The 18,781-nt window shown below is 46.0% G+C and overlaps 1 protein-coding gene across 3 annotated transcripts in view; it reads left to right on the top strand.

Annotated features, from left to right (window-relative positions):
• The window catches only part of LOC135371418 (uncharacterized), a 147,421-nt gene that overhangs the window by 22,118 nt on the left and 106,522 nt on the right, over nt 1-18,781 (top strand). The window lies entirely within an intron of this gene.

Here is an 18,781-nt window from a genome sequence, read left to right as displayed (position 1 = left end):
ATACATGAGCAAAATCTGGGTAAAACTATACAGTTGTCTTTAGCTATGAATTGTCATGACCGGGTAAAAGGGGCTCATCACCGAACAACAAGACTGGGTGAAGTGGCAACTGAAGTTCATGTACGGGACACGTGATTAGGATGCGAAGCACAGAGCTGCACAGTACGTATTCCGGTGGCTCTTTCCGGCGCAGTAAAGAACCATGTGTTAGGCGCGTGTGTCGAATGCGTAAACGACTAAAAACCACTGAATGTGAACTATTCCCAAGATTCCCAAAATTGTCAAAGGTTGTTGTTTTGTCGAGTAACCCACTCTTGTTGCCCCTGAAAGGAACGGGACTTTCGGTCCTACTTTTCTTTCAATAAGAGGCAGCCGAACAAATGTTCATTCGTGGAACCCAGCCCTATCATTCCGATTTGTTTCGCTTTCAGTGTGTCTACTAACGTCATGATGACGTTTCTCGGGTAGACGTCTATTGGTAGGAGAAACGGTAAAACGTGGCGAAACGGGGAAGTGTCGTACGTACAGTGTAGTGGAAGTGTGTGTTCATCACAGGGGTGGCATCCAATATATTGCTCCATAGACGAAAGCGTGCTGGGCGAACACAATGCATTCTGGACATGCCCTCGTCACACGTCACAGGAAACGTCAACGCATGCGTAGCCTTAAAGATGGCCGCGGCATGATCGACTGCGATATCGTGTGTGAATCGTTTACTGTTTCTGTACACGGGTAACCAGATAATCTCGCATTGAACGCGCAGTCTTGCACATGACACATCGTACTGTTTACGCTGGTAAAATACGGGAATATCTCGGCAAGCGCTAGAACATGTAAAAAAGTCGACCCGACAAGATGGCATATATGCATGTCAGCTCTTGGAGCAACTCCATATTGTAAAATCCTGAACACACAGGAGAGTCTGGCCTGAGGGACGACCCCTGAGGGACATGTCCCTCTGTGTGCTCAGTCTCAGGAGTAACATGACGTCAAAATAACGTGTGACCAGGAAAATATGGGCCAGTTTCACTCAGCTTTTAACGCTCTTTCATCTTATGTATATCGTGCGTCTTTCAGGTATCTACTGAAACAGGCAAATGTTAAGGTATATTTCGAAAAAGCAAGGATTTTGAGCGTCCGTTTCTCGAAAAAGCCCGTTTTGATTTCATTTATATTTTGCCAGGACATGACCCGATGTTAGACCTCTCATCTTAAAGTCTGTAAAATCAGTAAAATCAGCTTCAAAAGGCGTACACTGGCGATTAGCGCGCTAAAACGCGGCCCTGGTCTGCGTGCGTACGTGTCGGAGCCCGGCTGTCGGTACCGCGGGACGGCGGGCCTCATGTCGATATTCCCCTTGTTTGGGCAAGGTTGTCTGGCGTTGGCCTTATCTGAGCTATTTGTCGACAAACTTTTGATGTCATGCTGAAGATACAATTCATGCCTAGGGGATAGTTATTTCCAACAAAGCACCTGAATGAAATCCTACGTTGCCGCAAAGCCCTATTTCAACGGCTAGGTCAAACTCAATGGTCAGAGAAGGTAACACCTCACTCATGCAAGCTCCATACACGGTGATACCGATACTATACAAATAAATATAGAGTTGGGATTTACTTTTTCCAGGGTTCCCGCAAGTTCCTGCGAAGCTTGCTTTACTTCATTTTACAATACTTTTAAGTTATGCAGAGGGCTTTTAACACAAAACGCGTGTTCTGTGCTGAACTTGCAGCAGTACATTTCTTCTCAGAGCTAGGGAAGTGGGCGGGTTCTCGCATTTCTCATACTTACATTAGAGACGTTCAGAGCACAGCCATACAGGAGACGCACATAATGCGCTTAGATTTCGCTGAAAACTGGACAATTCCCAGCGAAATACAGGCGTGCTACTGATGAAAATGATGATTTCCATATTCACATGTGCGGTAACAGCTGGTACGGAAACACGCAGTTTTGGTGTGGTGAGCGAAGACTTGTGTCACGATTGGGCACAGTCACTGTGTTAGCCTCTATAGCTATCGAAGAATGGCTTGACGAGAATGTTCCTCTTGCAGCTAGTGATTTACGTGTCAGATGGAGCGGCGAGCCATTTTAAAAACTGGCATAGGCTCTATGAGCTCTCCAAATCTACTTTTGCGAGCGCGACATGGCTGTTCAGGAACAGGCCACGACAAAAGTTCGCGTTCGGTTCGCGTTGCAGCGCAGGGATGGGACCGCCTTGTTTGAGCTGAAATTAGTGTCAGGAATATGTCTGTGCGTGGTACGCATGTGCGTCCATAGTGGCAACATGCACGAATAACAAATACCTTTGGACAAATAGCCATTGAATTCCAAACCTCGTGTAACAGCGGGTTACGATTACCAGGTGTGGCTAGGTATTAATGTTCGTTCTTCTTCTTTCTTTGCAGCTCGCCACCCCGAATATTCACCAGGTAAGACTTGCACGTTTTTATAGCTTGGAAACATGGCCCGGCATCCATTGTAACGGTATTTATTGCAGGGTACCTGATATGCTCGCTCTCAAGCGAACTCCGACATCCCGTATTCCCGCCGGATGGGGTCTGTTATTTTCCTCATAGTAGACATGACATCGAACGGTCTCAGGTACTTGGGTTCCAACGGGAAAGAAACGTTCGACAGTTTCCGAAAGAAGAGCGCGAATGCTGCGAAGACAAAGCACGGCCTCGATTTCGCCTTCCGGTAAGTCGAACCGCTCTCCTAAACAGTTGCCATCGCTCCATAAATTCCGGAGCGATGGCTACATTGAAGCAGTGACATCAATTGTGTGGGATTTAGGGTTTATCGTCAAGAAGCTATCTGAGAGGGAAGACGTCCGAGTGGAAATGCACTCGGAAATGCATTTATTCAGGCTCTAACAATTCAGCGAGGTATAGAACTGCATGACAATGTAAGTCATGTACTAAATCCAGATCGAAGCTGAAGTAATATGAAGACAATGAGCTAGTTGCGTGTGGGTGCCCTTCCAAGACAATGGCGATCTTCTAATCAGTGTTCACGTTTAACTACGGACCATTGGGTGTATAACACTAGCTCGCTTGCTTTTTAAGCGTTACGTTACTAATGCGTAGCCTCAAATGTACTGTTACAGAGGAAGGGAACTGAAAGAGAAACCATCGTGAGGTAAAGGGTATCGCTAAGAACGCAAAATTGGTGCAATCTCATGTAGAATGGCACTGTTAAAACTCCAGCGCGAAACATGCTCCAGATCCCCAGGTGCAGACACACAACAAACATGCAGTTGTCAAAATCTCCAAGGGCACAGCCAGTCCCCCGACCCCCCTCTACCGGGTTTACTCATGTTAAGTAACTGCGGCTGGTCGCAACAATGTCAAAGATAGTTCGTTGACGGAGTTGACGAGGAAAGGGGTGCCGAACAAACTAACCTGGAGCCGCGAGCTCGACAAAGTTTTTGAGAGCGTTAAAGAAGATTTGAAAAAGGTTACCGAACTCGTTGCTCCCTGGCCAGATAAAGATTTCATTCTATCGACCGATGCCTCTGAAGTAGCTGTAGCAGCCGTCTTGTCGCAGGAAGACAGAAACCTATCGCGTTCCTCAGTAAGAAGCTGTCACAAACCCAAACGAAGTGGGCAACAATAGAGCACGAAGCATACGCGATCGTGTGGGCACTCGGGCAGCTAGACATGTGGCTGTTTGGGGCGAAGGTAAGGGTCAGAACTGACCATAATCCATTGGTCTATGTAGCTCGTACAGCGCCCACGAGCGCGCGACTAACACGCTGGGCACTAGCACTCCAAAAGTACGACGTTGAAGTGGAATATGTCCGAGACAAGGACAACCTCGTTGCTGACATATTTTCAAGGCTGACTTGAGGTCTACGGTTGGGCCTGTGGGGCTCGCACTGATTAACCAGAGGGCTAATGTCTGATTGGTCAGATGCAATGTTATTTTCGAATTTCGAATCCAGTGTTTCTACGTGCCTCCTCCTCTATGTTCGGGGTTTGGTTAACTTTTGGGGCTTTACGGGTTTAAATTTACGCAGTGAACTTTGTGTGTTGCATTTCTGGCGTTTCGCGGAATGTACCAGGGGGGATCCAATCCTGTGTGTGGGTGTGTGACGTTGTGTGCGAATGTTCTCGGCTGTGCTTCTCAGCAGACTGTTACCAGGTGCTATCTGGTCTAGCAGCGTTCGCTGACGTCGGACGACGACGAAGCAGAGGCTCGACAAGCTGAGAAGACGAAGCAGCACGGGGACAGCTGTAAAGGGACGAACAAGAACGGATGTTCAGCAGTTGGGGTCACGGAGGTGACCGAGAAGGAGCGCATTAAACGTTGGTCATTGGCTCGACTCTTAACTCGAGGGGTGTCCTCGATAGCCAGAGACAGTAAACGATTTAGTGAACTCGAAGTACAATATAGCCATATAGCATAGTCTATTATAGCTGTGCATGGGTACATTAAGCTAATGTGAAGTTTAAAACAACTGGACGCAAGTTAGAAAGAAATTTACTTATGTACAAAATGTACCTTGCCATTGAAAATGGGGTCTATGGCGTGTGCCCATATGGCCATATATGGCCGAGTGAGCACGACAAAGAGCAGGAAATAGAATAATGGGGAGGGAAATCGAAGCAGGACTATGGTTTGAATATAAAACAAATTGTTTCTAGCGTTAGTTCAGCAATAAGGACGAAATTGAAACGACGAGCAGCGTGCTACCACTTCCGCAGCGGAATTGGAGTTTTCCAAATTACTGTGCTACACTTTTGTATTGCTTACCGAGGTGCATAGTTAGCTCGATATGTGAATAATACTGAATAATTCCATATTCCTAATCTTACTCCTCCTTTCAGCACCATCGGTGGGTCAGCAAGGCAAATCTCGGAAAGGATCAGGGCGTTCGGCTTGCTAAACGCCACCCTTTCCAAGAAGTGGACGCCCAGAAATGAAGACGTGACAGTCTTACTGTGAGTCCCATCACTTGCTTCAGTCATGAATGAATGTAATGCTTTCCTGCCAAAGGCTTTTCAGTCATCCGAAGGTGGCTCCTGGAGAATTCCTGGAGAATGACTGTGTGCAGTGGATTGTTTGTCAAACTGTGTCATTTTCATTCCCAGAAATCCGGGACACGGTTTCTTAAAGTTGGCTTGACGGGCGTAGTCGCTGCCCTCAATTGAAGCAATGCATTCCACCTGGATTTGGTAGAATATCTGTTGACGGCTGAGCTTGAGAAAAAAAAGCCCACACATGGGTGTTGCTGTGAGAGGCCCATCCATGGTGTACAAGTAGAATGGAAGCGCAAGAGCGTCACAGTTTTGTTCCTGGAGGACTTATTTTCGCAGTGTTGGCTTCATAGCAGAATGCACTGGTGTGCTATTTTTGTTGTACTTGGCTAAAACAATGGGTGAAAATGCGCATGTAGGACATGAAAGTTGAATTTGTCTTGTACGCTTTGCAACTTTGTGCGCTATTGTGGGACGCTCCTATTTTGTTCCCACGACAAAAGAAGTATTGACAAGCTCGGTGTGGCTTGCGAAGCGTCTGTACCTTCATTCCTGGCGAGAGCACGAATGGCATCGTTGGCTCAGTGGTACAGATGCAGGTCACTGCTTCCGGGTTCCGTCGTTCGATCCGCGGGCTGCTCTGCTACTTTTTTTTTCTTTTTCCCTTCTTCCTTTTTGTTCTTTTTTTTAGGTAGTTTAACAGAGGTAGGTATGAGAGTAACGGCAGGGCGAGAGCGTCAGAGTTTTGGCTTAATAATGCTGTACTGGATGTATATCACACTGCATGGCGTTCAGTTTGATTTAGTTGCCCTAATGCTGTGCGACAGCCTGTGCAGTTAATATGTGAATAGCAGATGACTTCTCCTTGCACTCCCACTTACTTCACCGCTACAGGAATCCCCGTTTTGCACAATAGCAACCGCGTTTGTCGTAATGTAGATTATTGGGAGTCATTTAAAATAAATTTAGGACTTGTGGCATAAACGCCCTTTCTTGACTGCGAACTCCAGGTCGATGTGACAACGGAATCAATTATGTGGGTCAACTTTGACGCGCTCTAATGGTAAGGGTGTTTAAGATGAACGAATTAACACGCGTGTTTGTTGTAGCGCTGATACATGATACATTTGCCATAAATTTCGGACTTGTAACGAATGCAAACATCTCAGGGAAAAGAGCAGTAGCTTAAACGTCCTTGTCCCTGTCAAGGTGGAACTCATCAAACTTCCATTGATAGAGGTCGACATGACACGGAATCGACACGCGGGTACACTTTAACGCGCTATAATGGGGAAATTGAAATGCACAGAGTGCCACGCGCGTTTGTTGTTGTGTAAATGCCTGTCAATCATTTACCATCAATTTCAAACATGTGGCTTAAACGTCCTTTGTTCCCTGTCAAGGCGGAACTCATCAAATTTTCATTCATCGAGATCGATATGACGACGGAGTCCTGGTGAAAGCCAACTTGGACGCGCTCTATAATGGTGAAACTAAATAGCATGCACAAAGTTACAAGCATGTTTTTGTAATGTAGATTTTTTTATGTAATGTAGATCGAACTTGTGGCTTAAAGGGACTATGAAACGATTTTTTTCTTCGTTTCGTTCGAAAGAAGACATTTTTCTGAGTCTAGAACCGAAATTTTACTTTCGTCGCGCGAGCGGATTTCTCGGGAGCGAATTTAAACGGAGCGGCGAAGGGAGGACAGCTGGCGCCGCGCCGTGACGAGCTGCCGAGCGGAGACACAACGGGTAACTTGACGCGACCACGGCCGGCTCAGCAACACGTCATCGTGACGTGTTGCCGAGCCGAGGAATCCCGCCAGGAGCATGCGCTGTAGGATCCCGCGTATGCGTTCATCGGGAGTGGAAATCTCCATGACAGCAGCTTTCGCGCGATCGGCAGATTTCGGCAGTGGCGGCAGCCACAGCGCCATCTCGCGGCAGTACTTGCCATTGTGCAACACCGGTGACGTAACGGGGAACCGAAGAGCGGTCCGTACAGTTACACCATCGGCAGGGAAATATGCGCGGGAGAGGAGGAACGCGGAAGAGACATTTCCAGCGCGCGCTCCTCGCAGAGTGGAGCGATTTCGTCCGGAAAAATTTGTGGCATATTAGTTTCTCTGCGGGAAGAACAGTTTCCATCGAAAAAAAGTATGGGGGTTCGGGAAATTTCAGAGTCCCTTTAAACGTCCGTTGTTCCCTGTAAAGACACAACTCACCAAATTTTCATTCGAGGTCAATATGACGACGGAACCAATTATGCGGGTCAGATTTGACTCGCTCTAATGGTAATTGGAATTAAAGTGAAGGAATTCCTACGCATGCTTTTCGCAGTGTAGATGTATTTAAATCATTTAACATAAATTCCGGACATGTGGCTTAAACTTCCTTTATTCTGTACCTCGCCAAATCTTTCGTTCTCATGTAGCATTGTAAAAGGCCGTTACCATATTTTTAAAAGTATATCTATAACTTTTTCCGAGATGAAATCAATTTCAATATATCGTATGCTGAAGGGCGCTCTCTAGAAAGGCATTAGGAAACTTCTAAGGCAATGTCTTAACTAACTTTCAATAATTAACTGTTTCATTATGAATGCTACGAAGTTGTTCCATTGAGAACATCTGACCTCTTCGGTCACCAAATACCAAAGCCGTTTTCAGAACTAAAATCCGTTGGATAGATCGTTCGCAGAAGAAAAAATCGTGAAGGAACACCATTTCTTTATTTTATTTATTACGCATCTCTAGAGTGGCGTCTTTCGTTCGGCCCCAACACGAGGGAATGAAAGAGCACACTGTCGCCTCTTGGGTCCGGGAAACAGATTTTTAAAAAAAAGACGGAAAATACAGCTCAAGATAAGCGCAGCTCCGATAGAGTCACCCCGATACTTTTTTTTTCTTTACGCAAGTTAACCAATCTTCCACGCATGAGTCGGCACTGTGCTCTTTCCCTCTCCCGCATCGGTGGTCATCGAAAGACGTTTTTTCGAAGATGCACAATGAACAAAATAAAGAAGAAAAAAAGGTTCGTGTCCATTCGTTCGTGTGTCCTCACGTTTGAACGCCTACATAATATCCACATTGATAAGGCGTCAAAACAAATCTCGTACGAAATTGACATCGTTCGGAGTGGCGGTTCGCTCTTGCAAACTTCGAAATTCACAGACGAATACTCACAGTTATAAACGGAGATCACGGTCGCTGTCACGAAGCACGCTCACTAATGAGACAGATGAACCGAAGAAGGGAACGCGCCTTTTTTTCTTCCTTGTCAATTTCAACGGTGTGCCGGTGCCAACGGTTCACGCCCACCATTCACGGTTCACGATCCGTAATTACACCGTAATTCTGAATAATTCTTCATGCATAATGCTTCATACTTTCTGCATTCAACAATGAGAGGTCTACGCCCTTTTGTTTGTGAAATCGTAAATTGCCATAGTAGCTCTTGGTAACGAAATGAAAAAAAAAAAGGGGGGGGAAGTACCATTTCGTCGAATTTTGAGAACTGCACCGGGAATAAGTCTAGGTGACGCGAGCTCCATCCCTACCCGTAAATTTTTATCTTCACCGCGCTGACCGCTTTTTATCACCTGTTTTCTCCCACTGCGGCCAGAATGAAGCAACCGAACACTTTTTGCTCATCTGCTCTCATTTTGGCCTACTGTGCCTCCAGGCACATGTATATCAGCACCCCTTTGCGTTTAATGGGATGTCCACTTTCGCTAACATCACTACTGCTAGCATCACTCATCCCATACGGCGCCTTGTATCCCAGGCGAACATTTTTTTTCAACTGGCGCTAGTTGAACGGTTATCGAACAGGGACAAGTTCGATCAAGTGGTACAAGTTGGCCCAACTGGTTCTGTAACCAGTCCCAGTCACAAGTGGTATAAGTTGAAATTGGCACCAGCTGCAAACCTGATTGCTGAGAAGGAACCGGTTGAAGTGGTCTCTGTACGATAACACTGCATAGCTGATACCAGCCCAACTGGCATGTAACCGGTGGCTCTACGCAGGATCGCTGTTCCCAACAAAGGCAGGTCCAAGTCCAAAGAACGACACCACAAAAATGCATTTCGTTTGTAGTCAAATATTACACATATTCTGATGTACATGTTGAGCAACTATATAACGGAACTAAATGATCGCAGCTGAGGAATTACAATGTTACATAAAATGCATCACACCTCCTGTTTGGTTGGTCGCTTGTTTGATTGCCTTGTGGACGTCTGGAATCGTGTGACCAGCAGAGTATTTGAGATGTTCCTAATAGCACACAATAATTAACGTTTCTGGAAAGTTGAAAAGGCTTAAGTAAATACTCATATATCTGCAACATGTAATCGTAGTGTGTGTCTGGACAGCCACTCAATTCGAGCACTCGTGGCCCCAGCAGGCATGCGAATCTGTGCAGTAGCTGTTCATTTCAAGTGAGAGATTTGCGTGCTTTCCGGGGTGACCAGTACTCTGGATCGAGAGCAATCCGTGTTTTTTCGGTGTGAAGGATCCGAAACACGAGGAAGGATGAATATATTCCTTACCAATATAACCTTACCAAAGCAAGTTCATATTCAAGGCGCACACACACACACACACACACACACACATATATATATATATATATATATATATATATATATAAAATGCAGGAGAAAAGGCCATTAAAGGAACAAATAAATGATACTAGACGTGTTTGTAATTCAAACTTACAGATTAACATGGCTTCTATGGCTGCACGCAGAAAAACAGATACTCATGGAACGATGCGGCAGCACCAGAGGACACGTGTTCCGCCGTGTTTGCGGCTCGTCGGCCCTGGGTAGCTGCGCATCGTTCCGAATTGGCAAACCAGGGGTCACACAACGAGCGATGTACTCCTGGGAGGGTGACTGAGCACTCCTCAATGCCACAGTGCAAGCCAGTGAATTATAATGCAGAAGAAAAAGCCATTAAAGGAACAAATAAATGATACTAGACGTGTTTGTAATTCAAACTTACAGATTAACATGGCTTCTATGGCTGCACGCAGAGAAACAGATACTCATGGAACGATGCGGCAGCACCAGAGGACACGTGTTCCGCCGTGTTTGCGGCTCGTCGGCCCTGGGTAGCTGCGCATCGTTCCGAATTGGCAAACCAGGGGTCACTCAACGAGCGATCTACTCCTGGGAGGGTGACTGAGCACTCCTCAATGCCACAGTGCAAGCCAGTGAATTATAATGCAGGAGAAAAAGCCATTAAAGGAGCAAATAAATTATACTAAACGTGTTTGTAATTCAAACTTACAGATTAACATGGCTTCTATGGCTGCACGCAGAGAAACAGATACTCATGGAACGATGCGGCAGCACCAGAGGACACGTGTTCCGCCGTGTTTGCGGCTCGTCGGCCCTGGGTAGCTGCGCATCGTTCCGAATTGGCAAACCAGGGGTCACTCAACGAGTGATCTACTCCTGGGAGGGTGACTGAGCACTCCTCAATGCCACAGTGCAAGCCAGTAAATTATAATGCAGGAGAAAAAGCCAATAAAGGAACAAAAAAAGATTCTAGACATGTTTGTAATTCAAACTTACAGATCAACATGGCTTCTATGGCTGCACGCAGAGAAACAGATACTCATGGAACGATGCGGCAGCACCAGAGGACACGTGTTCCGCCGTGTTTGCGGCTCGTCGGCCCTGGGTAGCTGCGCATCGTTCCGAATTGGCAAACCAGGGGTCACTCAACGAGTGATCTACTCCTGGGAGGGTGACTGAGCACTCCTCAATGCCACAGTGCAAGCCAGTAAATTATAATGCAGGAGAAAAAGCCAATAAATGAACAAAAAAAGATTCTAGACATGTTTGTAATTCAAACTTACAGATTAACATGGCTTCTATGGCTGCACGCAGAGAAACAGATACTCATGGAACGATGCGGCAGCACCAGAGGACACGTGTTCCGCCGTGTTTGCGGCTCGTCGGCCCTGGGTAGCTGCGCATCGTTCCGAGTTGGCAAACCAGGGGTCACTCAACGTGTGATCTACTCCTGGGAGGGTGACTGAGCACTCCTCAATGCCACAGTGCAAGCCAGTAAATTATAATGCAGGAGAAAAAGCCAATAAATGAACAAAAAAAGATTCTAGACATGTTTGTAATTCAAACTTACAGATTAACATGGCTTCTATGGCTGCACGCAGAGAAACAGATACTCATGGAACGATGCGGCAGCACCAGAGGACACGTGTTTCGCAGTGTTTGCGACACGTCGGCCCTGGGTAGCTGCGCATCGTTCCGAATTGCCAAACCAGGGTCACTCAACGAGCGATCTACACCTGGGAGGGTGACCGAGCACTTCTCAATGCCACAGCGCAAGCCAGTGAATTATAATGCAGGAGAAAAAGTCATTAAAGGAACAAATAAATGATACTAGACGTGTTTGTAATTCAAACTTACAGATTAACATGGCTTCTATGGCTGCACGCAGAGAAACAGATACGATGCGGCAGCACCAGAGGACACGTGTTTCGCCGTGTTTGCGGCTCGTGGGCCCTGGGTAGCTGCGCATCGTTCCGAATTGCCAAACCAGGGGTCACTCAACGAGCGATCTACACCTGGGAGGGTGACTGCCCTACTGAAAAATCCTATATGTAGATCCTCATATGACGTTATTGGATATAGGACCTATAAGTGGTGTAGGTACCACAGGAGTTATCGGTTTTATAGGAGCAATATAGGTATTATAGGAGATGTAGGACCTGCGTCTCCTATATGATCTGTACATTGCGTGTATGGGGACACGGTATGAAATTTGGCTGTGGCGATACATGCATACACATGCACTGAACAAAAATAATAAGAGAGGAGTCCAATAAAATACCGTCTACTTCCCTTTATTTATTAATACCATTCACATTTTTTTACATTCAAGGACACAGCTGTAAAGGCTTGCACTGCCGTGGAGCAGATGACGGAGTTGCATGGGTGAGGCGTAGGCCTTCATCTGTTTCACAGTAAACACAAATCAGTGAAGAGCTCTGCAACGTACTTTGGCGTGACTTGCTTGATGTCTTTCAACATTTCCGTGACGCATCTGTTCATTTTCCCACGTCGTGTGTGTGCTGGCTCATCTGCGTTGTTCACGAAAATCGATCCGTGAAAAGCATCTGAAATTCGCAAATTCGTCGTAAGTAGCAGGGCCACTGGAGCATCACATGTGACATCTTCCCCCTGATAAGCGTTGGAGGTTTACCAATAGGGACACTGAGCTAACAGATAGAGATAAGGTAATAGGAATCACAACGGTAATATTCACACTGAGAGCATAAAGTAGGAGGAACCCACATGCTGGAAAGGATATTGAACAAAAAGCACGAAACATGACATTACTGGCACGCAACTAACCTTTACTTCACCAAATCTCAGGGCTTCTGGACGTATCTTCCAACACGCACACAAGAAAGCACGTCCAGGCATCACCTGTAGAGCAGAATAACACATCCACAGCAGTTCGGTGCACCAGAGGAGCCCAGAGCCCCAACGAAACGCGAAAATCCGGATGCGAGAACAAACGCGTCCGACCTCAACGAACTTTGCAAGCGAAATGGACGCGAGAGCGCCAGCAGCGCCAGAGCCCCGCCTGGTGGCGGCGGTGGAAGGGAAGGAAAATGCATGCTGTTCAGGCGCTCCTCGCACTATGGCAAGAGAACGGAAAGTCGCGCGAAGACGGGACTAATACTATCGAAAAGAAGACGCTTTCCCTGTCAAAAAGAGACCTCAATCGCCTTTCTACGCCAACAAAAACCCGATATTGAGAAAAATGCCCCCGGTCCTATGTATAAGAGGGCCGCCGTTGCCACGGTGTCCTAACTCGGGAACGGAGAGGGATAGAAAGGTGCCGTATGTTTCTACGCGTTGCCTATGTCGAGTGCATTTATCCATTAAAAGGAAATTCGCATCCGCCGCGGGCTTGGAACCTGAAAACGGGGACAAAGTCAGGAAATGGTGGTCGGTGTCAGGAATTTCGAGAATGACGCCTTAGCCGCTGGAAATGGACGGGTGGTTTGAATGAGAAAGTTGTAGAGCAGAGAACAGAGCACGTGCACACAAAATTTTGACTGAATCGGACGTCGGGTATGCGAGTTGAGACTCCGAACAGTGGGAAGCGTTTCAGAGTTGCGCTAGCCACACTGGTCGCCTCGTCATACACTTAAGCCGATATCGCGAGAACGGAACGTCGCGCGTCTACGGGATCAACGCTGTTCGAAAGAGCACATCGAGACTGTCACAACGAAGGGAAACACGACCATGTCGCAGCAAGGGGAACATTTTTGGGGAAAAAAGCCGTCGGTCTCATGTACAGGGAGGCCAGTTAGCGCGGAAACCTGTAACTCGAGAACCGCTAAAGTTAGAAAAGTGTGGTAAATTTTACCACGTGCACCGCGTCGATAACAGTATGCTCTCCAAAGATACATCATGTCCGACGCGAGCTTATTTCCGAAAAAGGGCCCCGAAGTTCGAAAAAACGGCGTTTCTAACGCGTCTCTTCGTACAGCTTCTAAACCACTAGAGATCAGCTGCTAGTGTGACTAGAGCTATTCCAGACGTGTTCGGACCTAAATTTTGGTCTCGATCCGACAAACGGGGCGAGAGCTACGGGACTTTGGAGGTGTCGGAAGCACCGGCGGGAGCCTTGAACTTCCAAATATCTCGGCAACTGTCAGGATTTCTCCGAAGCCACGAGCATGCAGGCGAAGGGGAAAGAAACGGGAATTCGTCACAAAAAAACGCGTCCCGATATGACAGCTGCAGGCCAAGATATTAGACCCGGAAACCCATCGAGCGACAAAGCAATGTCGCTGGATGGGGTTCAACAACCACTGGACGGTTGAAAAACGCCAAGTACTGTAATATGCCAAATGTGTGCATGGAACGCACGCATCATTTTATGTTTGATGTTTGGTCGATCAATAATGGACTTGTATGTATGTTCCAAAAATGAATCAAACATCAGTCATTTTAAGCTGCAGCTTAAAATGACTGATGAAACACATATCAGCCCTACTAAAATCAATATAAAATTTTACATGTAATTTTTTAATGTAATTAATTAATTAATTTATTGATTTAAAATTTTTACATGTAATTTTTTAATTTAATTAATTAATTAATTTCTTGATTTAAAATTTTTACATGTAAAACTTTTATATTGATTGATTCCTGCACGTTCTTGCTTGTTTCAGGGTTTCAGGGACTTATAACTGGTCAACAAAGGATGACTCCTATGTGGCCGTATGTGACCCTGTACAGAGTTGTACGTAACGCGTTACTAGAAATTGCGTTACTAATAATCAATTACTTTTTCAGTAATTTTTTAACGTAATCAATTAAGTGTGTGAGCAAGTAATTTTCCAAGTAATCTGATTACAATTTCCGGTAATCAATTACTGAGTAATCGATTACTTTTTTAACCTTGTTTCAACAATGGCAACCCTTTTCCAAGCCAATCTGTACTTCTGTTCCACCACGAGTTCGACTGAAGCAATGACGTGCAATTGAATGTGTAATTGTAAGCAATGACTGAAGCAATGTGACGGCAGTCTCTAGTCCACATGTGTCCCATGCACACCACAGTAATACGATGATCCCTTACGACCGCGACCTACTGGAGCAACAGTAAAATAGGTATTGATACATTGTGCGGGCTGAACATAGCAACAGTAACAAAACGACGCGCATGCTTCGACGTGGATGTTTCGATGTTGTTTTAAGTGTGTATTAAATCTATAATAAACGCGTGTATGTGTTTTGTATGTTGCTTTCAAACGTATTTGTGAATTTCACTTATCATGTACGTTGGTGTCTCATATTAGAATTTGCAGCAAGAGCTGCATCGTTGCATTGACCTCAGGCTTGTTGGCTTTGGTATGGCTCACAATTTAAAAGCAACGGTAAAAGTATCGCGTTACATTTTTAATCGGTAACGTATTACGTTTGTGATGAAGTAATTTGTAACGGTAAAGAATTACTTTTCCCGCAGTGGTAACACTAATTGTAATCAATTACTTTTTGCGAGTAACGTGTAAAACTCTGACCCTGTATGACTCCTGCATGGTCTACATATAGGACCCGTGTAACTCATACATCCTCAATGCAGGAACTTATGGGTCCTGCATGATCCTACATGGCTCCTGCATGGGCTCGTTTAGGATCCCATAATGGCTTACACAGGAGTTATATAGGACCTTATGGCTCCTACATGGACTCGTATAGGATCCTATAATGACCTACACAGGAGTTCTATAGGTTCCTAAATAACCCATAAGGATCCTGTAGCATCCTATATAATTTTACACAGGACCTATATGAATTACTCATGGTTTTTTTCAATAGGGTGAGCACTCCTCAATGCCACAGTGCAAGCCAGTGAATTATATGCAGGAGAAAAAGCCATTAAAAGAACAAATAAATGATACTAGACGTGTTTGTAATTAAAACTTAGATTAACATGGCTTCTATGGCTGCACGCAGAGAAACAGATACTCATGGAACGATGCGGCAGCACCACAGGACACGTGTTCCGCCGTGTTTGCGGCTCGTCGGCCCTGGGTAGCTGCGCATCGTTCCGAATTGGCAAGCCAGGGGTCACTCAACAAGTGATCGACTCCTGGGAGGGTGACTGAGCACTCCTCAATGCCACAGTGCAAGCCAGTGAATTATAATGCAGGAGAAAAAGCCATTAAAGGAACAAATAAGTGATACTAGACGTGTTTGTAATTCAAACTTACAGATTAACATGGCTTCTATGGCTGCACGCAGAGAAACAGATACTCATGGAACGATGCGGCAGCACCAGAGGACACGTGTTTCGCCGTGTTTGCGGCTCGTCGTCCCCGGGTAGCTGCACATCGTTCCGAATTGGCAAACCAGGGGTCATTCAACGAGCGATCTACACCTGGGAGGGTGACTGAGCACTCCTCAATGCCACAGTGCAAGCCAGTGAATTATAATGCTGGAGAAAAAGCCATTAAAGAAACAAATAAATGATACTAGACGTGTTTGTAATTCAAACTTACAGATTAACATGGCTTCTATGGCTGCACGCAGAGAAACAGATACTCATGGAACGATGCGGCAGCACCAGATGACACGTGTTCCGCCGTGTTTGCGGCTCGTCGGCCCTGTGTAGCTGCGCATCGTTCCGAATTGGCAAACCAGGGGTCACTCAACGAGCGACCTACTCCTGGGAGGGTGACTGAGCACTCCTCAATGCCACAGTGCAAGCCAGAGAATTATAATGCAGGAGAAAAAGCCATTAAAGGAACAAATAAATGATACTAAATGTGTTTGTAATTCAAACTTACAGATTAACATGGCTTCTATGGCTGCACGCAGAGAAACAGATACTCATGGAACGATGCGGCAGCACCAGAGGACACGTGTTCCGCCGTGTTTGCGGCTCGTCGGCCCTGGGTAGCTGCGCATCGTTCCGAATTGGCAAGCCAGGGGTCACTCAACAAGTGATCTACTCCTGGGAGGGTGACTGAGCACTCCTCAATGCCACAGTGCAAGCCAGTGAATTATAATGCAGTAGAAAAAGCCATTAAAGGTACAAATAAATGATACTAGACGTGTTTGTAATTCAAACTTACAGATTAACATGGCTTCTATGGCTGCACGCAGAGAAACAGATACTCATGGAACGATGCGGCAGCACCAGAGGACACGTGTTTCGCCGTGTTTGCGGCTCGTCGGATCTGGGTAGCTGCGCATCGTTCCGAATTGGCAAACCAGGGGTCACTCAACGAGCGATCTACACCTGGGAGGGTGACCGAGCACTTCTCAATGCCACAGTGCAAGCCAGTGAATTATAATGCAGGAGAAAAAGCCATTAAAGGTTTCTTCCTTCAGATGACGCACCCTGGAAGTCGCTGAGAAGGCGTGTTAGCTTAGCTCAATTGGTAAAGCCCTGGACCGGAAATAAAGATGATGTGGGTTCGAGTCCTACAGCTAGCTAACCTTTTCACCCAAAAACCTGTCTCTTTTCTTTTTCATTCCAAGTCCAATTCCTCACGAGACCCAGTGTCCCTGCTAGTGATTCTCCAAAGTGGTAGCAGGACCATTTCCGTGTCCAGTCTGTATGGAAACTTATCCTTTTTTTACGTTGAATATTCATCTATCCATCTATTATATCCTGGATAATTATTTATTTGGTTTTATTAGTGGTATTGCAGACACTTTCGTTTGCAGATGTAAAGGGTCCTTGTTTCGTACAACGTAAGGTCGTCGTCGGACGACCCCATTCATTTCTTGCACACGTCACTGTAGGAGCCGGGCATGTAAATAGCGGCCACTTGTCGATAGTACCGTTTCGCCTTATGAAAGTGCACCCGCAGCCCTCTTTTTGCCTAACGCACTCATCCCTCCCGCATCCTTAATACGGATTAGGCGAAATGGAAATAGGCGAAATGGCATGTAACCGACATGTTAACACTCAACCCCTGACACCGAATTCAAATGTGAGCTAGTATGGGCTCATGAACACACTGACGTGATATGAGCGCTTCCTGTCTTACGTTGAGAAACGTTCAAGAAACGTAACGCCTTTGTGAGGCCCTTGAGGAATGCACATAAATAAATACATCAATGATGATAAGGCCTTATTCTACGCAGAGGCATGATCTTTGATGCGTACTTATGGGATGGCATTGAAAGGAGCTTTTTCAACGTAGATCGCCTTATGAAAGTGCACCCGCAGCCCTCTTTTTGCCTAACGCACTCATCCCTCCCGCATCCTTAATACGGATTAGGCGAAATGGAAATAGGCGAAATGGCATGTAACCGACATGTTAACACTCAACCCCTGACACCGAATTCAAATGTGAGCTAGTATGGGCTCATGAACACACTGACGTGATATGAGCGCTTCCTGTCTTACGTTGAGAAACGTTCAAGAAACGTAACGCCTTTGTGAGGCCCTTGAGGAATGCACATAAATAAATACATCAATGATGATAAGGCCTTATTCTACGCAGAGGCATGATCTTTGATGCGTACTTATGGGATGGCATTGAAAGGAGCTTTTTCAACGTAGATCAGCCTCTCCTTGATGCCTTCGCTTATCACTTTGACAACCTCCTGCCACTTGTTCGAATGGATACTGAGAGTAGCTGCCTTCAGAAGGGTATCCTAGTCGCGATCCTTACGACCAAGTGCCCAAGCCCTGAAATTTTGCATGGTGTACCATTGCACACACATGTTTGTATGCAAACAAAAAACTGTACAACAAAGGTACACCCTTACAGCCTGTGTACGTGACGGAAGGGCGAATTGTGCGGACAACACATCGCCTATTCACTTAGACAAAGATACCCATTCTATAAACAATAGTGTAAGTTGAGAATCTCATGCCGGTTACCGTTCGATCCAGCTGCTGTATCAAAGAAACGAAGCGCAGCTGACACTGTTCAAGACGTGCGCAAAAATCGGGGAAGAGTGCATGGTTTGTGATGCAGCCTCATCCGGCGTCGTCACTGTCTACAGCCATAGAGTATACGTATGTGCTCGTGAGGCTCTTGCGGCGACCGGTGGCTACAGACACACCTGCAACGTTTGTACAATTTAGAATTCAGAAGCGGTGTCACGATCAGGATCAGGAAACGCATAAAAGTGCGCATTTGTCGATGAGTTAATCATTCATTTGCACTGGCTGGCCATCGTTGTTGTGGCAAAGGGCAAAGGGCTGCGTTAAGGTCATCGACGTCTCCTAATTCAGTCGGTCTGGCCTGATGAACTCATCTTCACCGCT

The sequence above is a fragment of the Ornithodoros turicata genome, unplaced genomic scaffold (genome assembly GCF_037126465.1).
Source record: "Ornithodoros turicata isolate Travis unplaced genomic scaffold, ASM3712646v1 Chromosome11, whole genome shotgun sequence".
Taxonomy (NCBI): domain Eukaryota; kingdom Metazoa; phylum Arthropoda; class Arachnida; order Ixodida; family Argasidae; genus Ornithodoros; species Ornithodoros turicata.
Note: the sequence above shows the minus strand (reverse complement) of the source record. Positions and strands in the feature narration are given on the sequence as shown.